The sequence below is a fragment of the Oncorhynchus tshawytscha genome, linkage group LG11 (assembly GCF_018296145.1).
Source record: "Oncorhynchus tshawytscha isolate Ot180627B linkage group LG11, Otsh_v2.0, whole genome shotgun sequence".
Lineage (NCBI taxonomy): Eukaryota > Metazoa > Chordata > Actinopteri > Salmoniformes > Salmonidae > Oncorhynchus > Oncorhynchus tshawytscha.
This window is the reverse complement of record NC_056439.1, coordinates 18,866,810-18,877,266: the sequence shown is the minus strand read 5'-3', so window position 1 is coordinate 18,877,266 and position 10,457 is coordinate 18,866,810. Positions and strand designations below refer to the sequence as shown.

At 40.0% G+C, this 10,457-nt stretch overlaps 1 protein-coding gene across 1 annotated transcript in view; it reads left to right on the top strand.

Annotated features, from left to right (window-relative positions):
- Positions 1 to 1,001: 1,001 nt before the first annotated feature.
- Positions 1,002 to 10,457, top strand: part of LOC112261560 (transmembrane protein 121-like) — an 83,325-nt gene continuing 73,869 nt past the window's right edge. The window contains exon 1 of the mRNA XM_024436993.1: positions 1,002 to 1,342. The gene's annotated coding sequence lies outside the window, so the exon portion shown is untranslated. The remainder of the gene's footprint in view (positions 1,343 to 10,457) is intronic.

Sequence of the window (10,457 nt, the reverse complement as noted above, 5' to 3'; positions counted from 1 at the left end):
GTTCTATGATGGATGTGATGCTTTAGGCCTATACGTCTACCTTTGATAATATACTGTATAATATACTTTGCTGTTTCTAAGAACATTCTGGTTGATGTTGTTCCTGTTACATGCTGCAGTGGCTCTGTTGGGCCGTGATGATCAATACAGAAGTTAAGATATTAAAATCCATTTCTCAACTTTGATATTGTGTAGGTTTATGAGCATTAACAATATTAATATTAAATACTTCATCTGTATCCACTAATAGGAATGTATCATATCTTGTTTGTATCTGTAGTTAGTCTCTTGCAGACCTTTCTCTGCAATTATTTATTATCAGAACATGATGCTGCTCTCTCTCTCTCTCTCTCTCTCTCTCTGTGTGTGTGTGTGTGTGTGTGTGTGTGTGTGTGTGTGTGTGTGTGTGTGTGTGTGTGTGTGTGTGTGTGTGTGTGTGCTAGAACTCTGTCCTCTCCCTGTCCCTGGGGTGTTGTGCTAGCCAACTCCTTGTGCCACAAACTGATAAATATGTTACATTATTAATGTGTTTCTCAACATAAATTCTGAAAAAGTATCCCCATTGGCTAAGTGAAGAGAATTAATTTCTGTGAAAAAATACATGGGCCCCACCAATGCATTATTTACGAAGATATGCTAATCTGTGTTGCTGCTCACACACACACACACACACACACACACACACACACACACACACACTGCAGTTCCAATGAGAATGTCATGAGTGATAGAAATGAGCTGTCAACCACTAATGTATCTACACATAACTCGTGTGTGATGCTGTCTAATTGCGTATGTATCACTTTACTAATAAATAGAAGCATTCATCTGACAACTTCATCTTTGTCTCACTTTCAAGTTTTATGAAATTAGAAAAGCCCTAAGACAAGCCCTAAAGACCGAGAGAGAGAAAGAGAGAGAGCATGTGGAGGCTGTTGTACTACTGTCCAGGCTGGGGAGGGAGAGGGGAAAGAGAGCAACTGACTGAAATCTCTCAGCATAAGCAAATTGACAATAAATGATGCTCTCCGCTGGGAGGTTGAAGGGAAGCTAGACCAGAGAGAGAGAGAGAGCACATCAGAGGGAAGAGAAAAAAGACCAGCGTAACTTGAATTGGACCGGCAAAGTCGGCCCCTCAGCTAGGGTGCATCTTTGCCTCTCTCCACGGTACTAACCGATCTGGCTATGAATTGTGAATTTGCCACGTTCTTGTAGTCTCAGTAGTGTGTAACCGTAACCGCAGCTCAGCTCACTATTTGCCTTAGCGCGGACTAAATCACCCTCCAAGCTGCCGTATCCTGCCCCGAACGATCAGCTTCCATGGACAGCGACTAGCACAGAGGTAGGACCGATGCTTTGATTTACCCTACCAAAGTCTGATAGAATTATAACCTTTCTTTAACTGTTTGAAAATATATATGGCGCAAGTTTAGACTGGCACATCATAGGCTATTTGACTCAGATGTGTTACTGAATAACGTTGGCTGTGAATGGAACCATATTTTAATTTACGAAATTGCTAAATCTGCATGAGGCTGTTGAGCGTTTGTAGGTGCCAGACATGCTCATGTGACGGCAGAATTGTTATTTGAATCGTAGCGCTGCAGTGTTGGATCCTAAACAACTATTACAAGTTCATAAAGGGGATAGCAGATCCACTGGTTTGCGGTTGAGGTTACTTAGCACAAACACATCACTTCAAGCCGTAAATAACCCCAGCGTTTTTGTCTAATTGATGGTTGGTTTTGATGCCAAACCAATCATTTATGATGGCTGTTTTCTAAAGTGAAAGTGCTACATTCACACAAGAAGGTGTTTACATGAGGAAAACGAACCCACTTTATTTCGGACTGGCATTAATCTATAAGTGCCAGGCAGCGTGTGTGAAAGCACGAGGCTCTTCCCCTCTCTTCCACCCCACCCGCGCAAGTCCCGCGAGGTCTTCAGCCAGCTGGCGCGCACGATCTACTTGGCATCTGACCGCCTCATCCTTATATCGCGCTGAGCCTCGCTGTGCTGCTAGAATTTGAATTCCATTCCATGTATTTTACTGAAACGTGCTTGCTTTGGTTGTCTTTGATATAGCCCCTTGTTGTCCAGATAAGAGTTTGATAGCTCCACAGTGATCTAAACGGGATGAATGGCATCTCCATTCGTTTGCACTAACTGCACTGGCTGGGAGCCTATGGTCATCTGACTCCTGCTCTAGGCTCAGGCTGAGGTTGAGGCTGAGGCTGAGGTAGCCTACATAGTGCTGCAGTGTGTTCCCTCATCAACTCCCTACACACTGTAACCCCCACGGCAGTTTTTAGCTCAATTACTTCTAGTAAGTTGCACTCAAAGTCAATGAAAAGTAATTATTACTTAAATGTTTCTGTGGCACTGGGTCAACTAAAGCCACACCAACTCATAAAAAAAAAATATATAGGATTTTTTGGAATTGTTTTTAATGTTTGTTTTTTTAATAAACATTGAGTGATTGATTGACTAAATGTTACCCAGAGATAAATATATTCTTTCTAAACTAATCCAATCATTGAATTTTTGCACCCAATAATGAAATGATTGTTCCAGTTTAAATGGCTTAGGTAGTATCATTCCACTGTACTAAACCCTGGCAGTCATTATGAATGCAGTTTGTAGATGAATACTAATTTCAGCTGTTGGCTAGCCTAACTCTGGCTAGATCAAATAGGAATTACGCATCACTTTGCAAGCCAGCATGATGTGATTTACAGTTGGGGTGCAAAATTCTGGTGAAAATTGCAGTTTTTCTGGCAACCCTGGTTTGAAGGTTACTGGAAAGTTGGTGTAATTTAGAAAACCTACTGAACTATGAATCTTAGGTCACTGTGTAAGGCCTTATGATATATGTAATGGTTAAAGTATAATAATACTATTCATTTAGAATCTCACTTGGTGAAGGCCCAAAAAAACAGAACATTTACAAATTCAACAACCATGTCTCTGTCAACAACAAATACAGTCATAGGGGGTAACTAGGGTTGCAAGGGGTTGGAAACTTTCCAGTAAATTTCTGTAATTTTTCCCAAAAAATTCCATGGGAAGTTAAGCCCTGGAATTTGGGGGAATTTTGCTTAAATTCATCAAAAAAAGTTAGCTTATAACAGTGAACCTTTTTGTGGGATACACATAATGCCATTCTAGGTCTTGTGGCATATTTTGGTTTAACTGTCCACAATTCAATAGAATTGCAAATCTCTGCGTTGACACAGTGATGTCTTCCAGTGCACTCTTCCATCACATGCAGTGCACTCTTCCATCACATGGGGCGGCAGGGTAGCCTAGTGGTTGGAGCGTTGGACTAGTAACCTGAAACCCCCAAGCTGACAAGGTACAAATCTGTCGTTCTGCCCCTGAACAGGCAGTTAACCCACTGTTCCTAGGCTATAATTGAAAATAAGAATTTGATCTTAAATGACTTGCCTAGTTAAATAAAGGTCAAAAACAAAAAACAAACAAACATGTACCGCTGATTTCAAGATCTTGCACACCAATGAGATGCTATTGAGGCTACACTATCTGAGCCAAGGACTACATGCTTTCTGGTAAGTTTTGATTACAAGGTGGGGTGAATATATTTTAAATGACATACATGATTTTTTGTTAACAGCAAAGTGTGTTTAAAACATTTCTAACTTGTTCATTTCTGCTCGTTAGTTTTTGCTACCATGTGGGTTTTAGCGTGCTTGAGCCTGCTAACCGAGGAGTGTTAATTCACCTGTTTACATACATGTTTCATTTTCAAATGGGTATCTTCCAAAGGAGTTGTTTAATCTAACTGCTTAACTATTTATCTGTACATGGAATTGTATTAGTTGTTGTTTTTTACAGGAAAATGCCACAGGTACCATCTGATGTGTGGAGACATTTCACTGCAGCTAATGTAGAAGGAAAAGCTGTGTACATTTGCAAATACTGTCCCAAATCATATGTGAAGAATGCAACAAAGTTGGCCACCCGGTCAAATTTGGGGCTTTTGAGCCTGACAACGAGCCATCCTCAACAAGGTTGGAAAGTGACAGTGAAGATGAGGCCTCAGAGTCTGAGGTTCAAGAGGTGGACATTGAGGAGGTCCAGGGAGAAGACATGGAAACCTGAGAGGAAGACAACCAAAGCTTCAGTTTCTAGACAATCATTTTACAGATGTATGATGAAAACGTTTTTGGAAGATGCGATGAATCATTGGGGATCATTCAATATTCCCTTTCTTTTGTTGTTCAGTGAAATCATCCCATGTGTAGAGTCAACTCATTTAATTAAAGTTCAATTCGTAACTAAATTGTTTTTTATTTCTATTGGAAGGATTTAATAATTTGCAAATATGTCTACTTATGATAACGTCAAATGTTTATGTTTCTGTCTCCATATGATATGGTAAATATATCTAATGCAAAAGACATCTACATTTAAATGGTATTATTATAAATGTTCATATATTCCCGTTAATTCCCATATATTCCCGTTAATTCCCACGGAAAGTTTCCACCTATGAATATTCCCCAAAATGTGCAACCCTAGTGGTAACTTTACTCACTATTTAAGTTTCTTAACTGAAATATTTTTAGATAATCATTTTCCTCAAAATGTTTGAGCATCCAAAACTGATCCGGTTTTACAGTGCAGCCTCCCTGCCAGAAATGTCCCCAGCCCAAGGCACATCTCATAAAATAAAGAACACACTTAAACATATAGAGCCCTTTAAAAAAAAAAACAGTATTGCAGTATTACACGTGAAGAAACTTAAATAGCTGAAGTGAGCAGTACTACCTTCAAATGAGTAATAGAAATTCTGTTTTTTTTTTTTGTAAAGTATACTTAAATTAAGCCATGCCTCCAATACTTTCCCAGTGTGCCTTGACTCTCTGATTGAATTGTAGAGTTACCACCCATGACTGTATTTTTAAGAGACAGAGGCATGCTTGGTGAATTCATTAATTTCAGTCTTCACCAAGTGAGTTCTTAATCATTATAATTAAACCATTGCATATATCATAATGTGTGTCATATTGTGGCCTGGAACACATACCTTGGAGGCCTGCAAGTAGGGTTGCAAAATTTCTACATTTCTAACTTGTTCATTTCTGCTCGTTAGTTTTTGCTACCATGTGGGTTTTAGCGTGCTTGAGCCTGCTAACCGAGGAGTGTTAATTCACCTGTTTACATACATGTTTCATTTTCAAATGGGTATCTTCCAAAGGAGTTGTTTAATCTAACTGCTTAACTATTTATCTGTACATGGAATTGTATTAGTTGTTGTTTTTTACAGGAAAATGCCACAGGTACCATCTGATGTGTGGAGACATTTCACTGCAGCTAATGTAGAAGGAAAAGCTGTGTACATTTGCAAATACTGTCCCAAATCATATGTGAAGAATGCAACAAAGATGCAGAATCATCTGGCCAAGTGCATAAAGTTCCCTCAGCGCTCACAACAAGAAACCATTGAGAAAAGAAAAGAGAAAATTATGAATCCAACACCATATCGATAGCAACAGCTCATGGTCCTCCTGGAATCAGAAGTTTTTTTTACTCAAAGGAGGAACATAGTCAAGAGAAATGCTGATGAATATCTTGCTCGAGCTGTGTATGCAACTGGTTCACCTCTGATGCTCACAGGCAATGTGTATTGGAAGAGATTTCTGAATGTTCTTCGCCCAGCATACACCCCTCCAACCAGACATGCTTTATCTACTAATTTGCTGGATGCAGAGTTAAACAGAGTTCAAGTGAAGATCAAGCAAATCATAGAGAAAGCAGACTGTATTGCAATCATCCCTGATGGGTGGTCGAATGTTCGTGGGCAAAGAATAATTAACTACATCTCCACCCCTCAACCAGTATTCTACAAGAGCACAGACACAAGGGACAACATACACACCAGTCTCTACATTGCAGATGAGCTGAAGGCAGTCATCAATGGCCTTGGACCAAAGAAGGTATTTGCACTGGTGACAGACAATGCTGCGAACATGAAGGCTGCTTGGTCTAAAGTGGAGGAGTCCTACCCTCACATGACACCCATTGGCTGTGCTGCTCATGCATTGAATCTGCTCCTCAAGGACAGCATGGCACTGAAAACAATGGATACACTCTTCAAGAGAGCCAAGGAAATGGTTAGGTATGTGAAGGATCATCAAGTTATTGCAGCAATCTACCTCATCAAACAAAGTGAGAAGAATAAGAGCACCACTTTGAAGCTGCCCAGCAACACCCGTTGAGGTGGTGGTGTCATCATGTTTGACAGTCTCCTGAAGGGGAAGGAGTCTCTCCAAGAAATGGCCATATCACAGCCTGCCAATTTGGACAGCCCCATCAAGAGGATCCTCCTGGATTATGTATTTTGGGAGAGAGAGGTAAGCAGCCTGAAACTCCTGGAACCTATAGCGGTAGTCATTGCTCGGATTGAGGGAGACAATACCATCCTGTCTGATGTTCAGACTCTGCTTGCAGATGTAAGAGAAGAAATCTTTTCTGCCCTGCCCGCTTCACTGTTGCTCCAAGCAGAGGAAACTGCAGTTCTGAAATACATCAAAAGGCCTGAAGCCCATACATGCCGCAGCGTACATGTTGGACCCCAAATATGCTGGCGAGATCATCCTGTCTGGTGCAGAGATCAACAAGGACTATGGTGTCATCACTACCATGTCTCGCCACCTTGGCCTGGATGAGGGCAAGGTTTTGGTCTGGTGAAGTACACTTCCAAGGAAGGGCTTTGTAATATGGCAGTCATGCCAACATACAGTGGGGCAAAAAAGTATTTAGTCAGCCACCAATTGTGCAAGTTCTCCCACTTAAAAAGATGAGAGAGGCCTGTAATTTTCATCATCGGTACACTTCAACTATGACAGACAAAATGAGAAAAAAAATCCAGAAAATCACATTGTAGGATTTTTTATGAATTTATTTGCAAATGATGGTGGAAAATAAGTATTTGGTCAATAACAAAAGTTTATCTCAATACTTTGTTATATACCCTTTGTTGGCAATGACAGAGGTCAAACGTTTTCTGTAAGTCTTCACAAGGTTTTCACACACTGTTGCTGGTATTTTGGCCCATTCCTCCATGCAGATCTCCTCTAGAGCAGTGAAGTTTTGGGGCTGTTGCTGGGCAACACGGACTTTCAACTCCCTCCAAAGATTTTCTATGGGGTTGAGATCTGGAGACTGGCTAGGCCACTCCAGGACCTTGAAATGCTTCTTACAAATCCACTCCTTCGTTGCCCGGGCGGTGTGTTTGGGATCATTGTCATGCTGAAAGACCGTTCTTGTGATCATTTTGACCCCACGGGGTGAGATCTTGCGTGGAGCCCCAGATCGAGGGAGATTATCAGTGGTCTTGTATGTCTTCCATTTCCTAATAATTGCTCCCACAGTTGATTTCTTCAAACCAAGCTGCTTACCTATTGCATAATCAGTCTTCCCAGCTTGGTGCAGGTCTACAATTTTGTTTATGGTGTCCTTTGACAGCTCTTTGGTCTTGGCCATAGTGGAGTTTGGAGTGTGACTGTTTGAGGTTGTGGACAGGTATCTTTTATATTGATAACAAGTTCAAACAGGTGCCATTAATACAGGTAATGAGTGGAGGACAGAGGAGCCTCTTAAAGAAGAAGTTACAGGTCTGTGAGATCCAGAAATCTTGCTTGTTTGTAGGTGACCAAATACTTATTTTCCATAATTTGCAAATAAATTCATTAAAAATCCTAAAATGTTATTTTCTGGATTTTTTTTCTCATTTTGTCTGTCATAGTTGAAGTGTACCTATGATGAAAATTACAGGCCTCTCTCATCTTTTTAAGTGGGAGAACTTGCACAATTGGTGGCTGACTAAATACTCTTTTGCCCCACTGTATCTCATCAACCACCTGGTGGAATGGACTTTGTGGATCTGAGGGTCTTTCCCCCGTTGCCTCCATTTTCCTCCAAATCCCACCAACATCAGCCTCCTCAGAGCGCAACTGTTCCTTATTTGGGAACACACATACCAAATCATGCAACAAGTTGACCAATACAAGGGTTGAAAAATTGTTGGCCACCCGGGCAAATTTGGGGCTTTTTGAGCCTGACAACGAGCCATCCTCAACAAGGTTGGAAAGTGACAGTGAAGATGAGGCCTCAGAGTCTGAGGTTCAAGAGGTGGACATTGAGGAGGTCCAGGGAGAAGACATGGAAACCTGAGAGGAAGACAACCAAAGCTTCAGTTTCTAGACAATCATTTTACAGATGTATGATGAAAACGTTTTTGGAAGATGCGATGAATCATTGGGGATCATTCAATATTCCCTTTCTTTTGTTGTTCAGTGAAATCATCCCATGTGTAGAGTCAACTCATTTAATTAAAGTTCAATTCGTAACTAAATTGTTTTTTATTTCTATTGGAAGGATTTAATAATTTGCAAATATGTCTACTTATGATAACGTCAAATGTTTATGTTTCTGTCTCCATATGATATGGTAAATATATCTAATGCAAAAGACATCTACATTTAAATGGTATTATTATAAATGTTCATATATTCCCGTTAATTCCCATATATTCCCGTTAATTCCCACGGAAAGTTTCCACCTCTGAATATTCCCCAAAATGTGCAACCCTCGTGGTAACTTTATAATTCAATCGAAGAGCAAAGGCACACTCTGAAATTATTGGAGGCATGGTTTAGTGGAGGTGTTAAATGTAAGTATACCTTACTAAAAACTGCATTTGTATCATTACTCATATGACGGTAGGTGGATTGAATTATAAAGTTACCACTAGGGTTGCACATTTTGGGGAATATTCATAGGTGGAAACTTTACTCACTATTTAAGTTTCTTAACTGAAATATTTTTAGATAATCATTTTCCTCAAAATGTTTGAGCATCCAAAACTGATCCGGTTTTACAGTGCAGCCTCCCTGCCAGAAATGTCCCCAGCCCAAGGCACATCTCATAAAATAAAGAACACACTTAAACATATAGAGCCCTTACAAAAAAAACAGTATTGCAGTATTACACGTGAAGAAACTTAAATAGCTGAAGTGAGCAGTACTACCTTCAAATGAGTAATAGAAATTCTGTTTTTTTTTGTAAAGTATACTTAAATTAAGCCATGCCTCCAATACTTTCCCAGTGTGCCTTGACTCTCTGATTGAATTGTAGAGTTACCACCCATGACTGTATTTTTTAAGAGACAGAGGCATGCTTGGTGAATTCATTAATTTCAGTCTTCACCAAGTGAGTTCTTAATCATTATAATTAAACCATTGCATATATCATAATGTGTGTCATATTGTGGCCTGGAACACATACCTTGGAGGCCTGCAAGTAGGGTTGCAAAATTCCACAAACCTTCCCAAAATGTTCAGTAAACTTCCAACCAGGATTTCTGGAATTCTCCCAGAATTTTGCAACCCTAACTGTAAATCACATCATGCTGGCTTGCAAAGTGATGTGTAATTCCTATTGGAATCTAGCCAGTGTTAGGCTAGCCAACAGCTTAAATTTGAATTCACCCACAACTTGCAATCATAATGACTGCCAGGGTTTAAAAGAGTGTTAGGAAACTACCTAAGCCAATTAAACTGGAAAAAACATTTAAGTAACAGGTGCAAAAATGTAATGATTGAATTAGTTTAGATTAAAAATATATATATTTATATTATATATAATACATATTATATATATAATACATTATATATATATAACATTTAATCAATCAATCACTCAATGTATATACAAAAACACAGATATTAAAAACAATTCCAAGAATATCAAACTGCAGTAGAGCATGCTGGGAAAAAAGTTCATTGTTGTCATATCTTTCGAAAATTCTCATTTTGTTTTGAGTCAGTACCACATAAACATTTTAGGTAACCATCATTGTCTTTGAGTTCAAAGTAGCCACCCTTGTCCTTGATTACAGCTTTGCACATTCTTGGCATTCCCTCAACTAGCTTCATGAGGTAGTCACCTGGAATGCATTTCAATTAACATGTGTGCCTTGTTAAAAGTTCACTTGTGGAATTTCCTTCCTTCTTAATGTGTTTGAGTCAATCAGTTGTATTGTGCAAACTCAGCAAACTTAATGATGGTGTTGCAGTTGTGCTTGGCCATGCAGTCGTGGGTGAACAGGGGTTGGTCCAGAAGGGAGTAAGCATGTACTCCTGAGGGGACCCAGTGTTGAGGATCAGCGTGGCAGATATGTTGTTGCCTACCCTTACCACCCGGGGAGGCCCGTCAGGAAGTCCAGGATCCAATTGCAGAAGGAGGTGTTTAGTCCCATTGCCCATAGCTTAGTGATGTGTTTTGTGGGCACTATTGTGTTGAATGCTGAGCCTAGTCAATGAACAGCATTCTCACATAGGTGTTATTTTTGTCCAGGTGGGAAAGGTCAGTGTGGAGTGCGATTGAGATTGCGTCAATTGTGGATCTGTTTGGGCGGTATGTGAATTGGA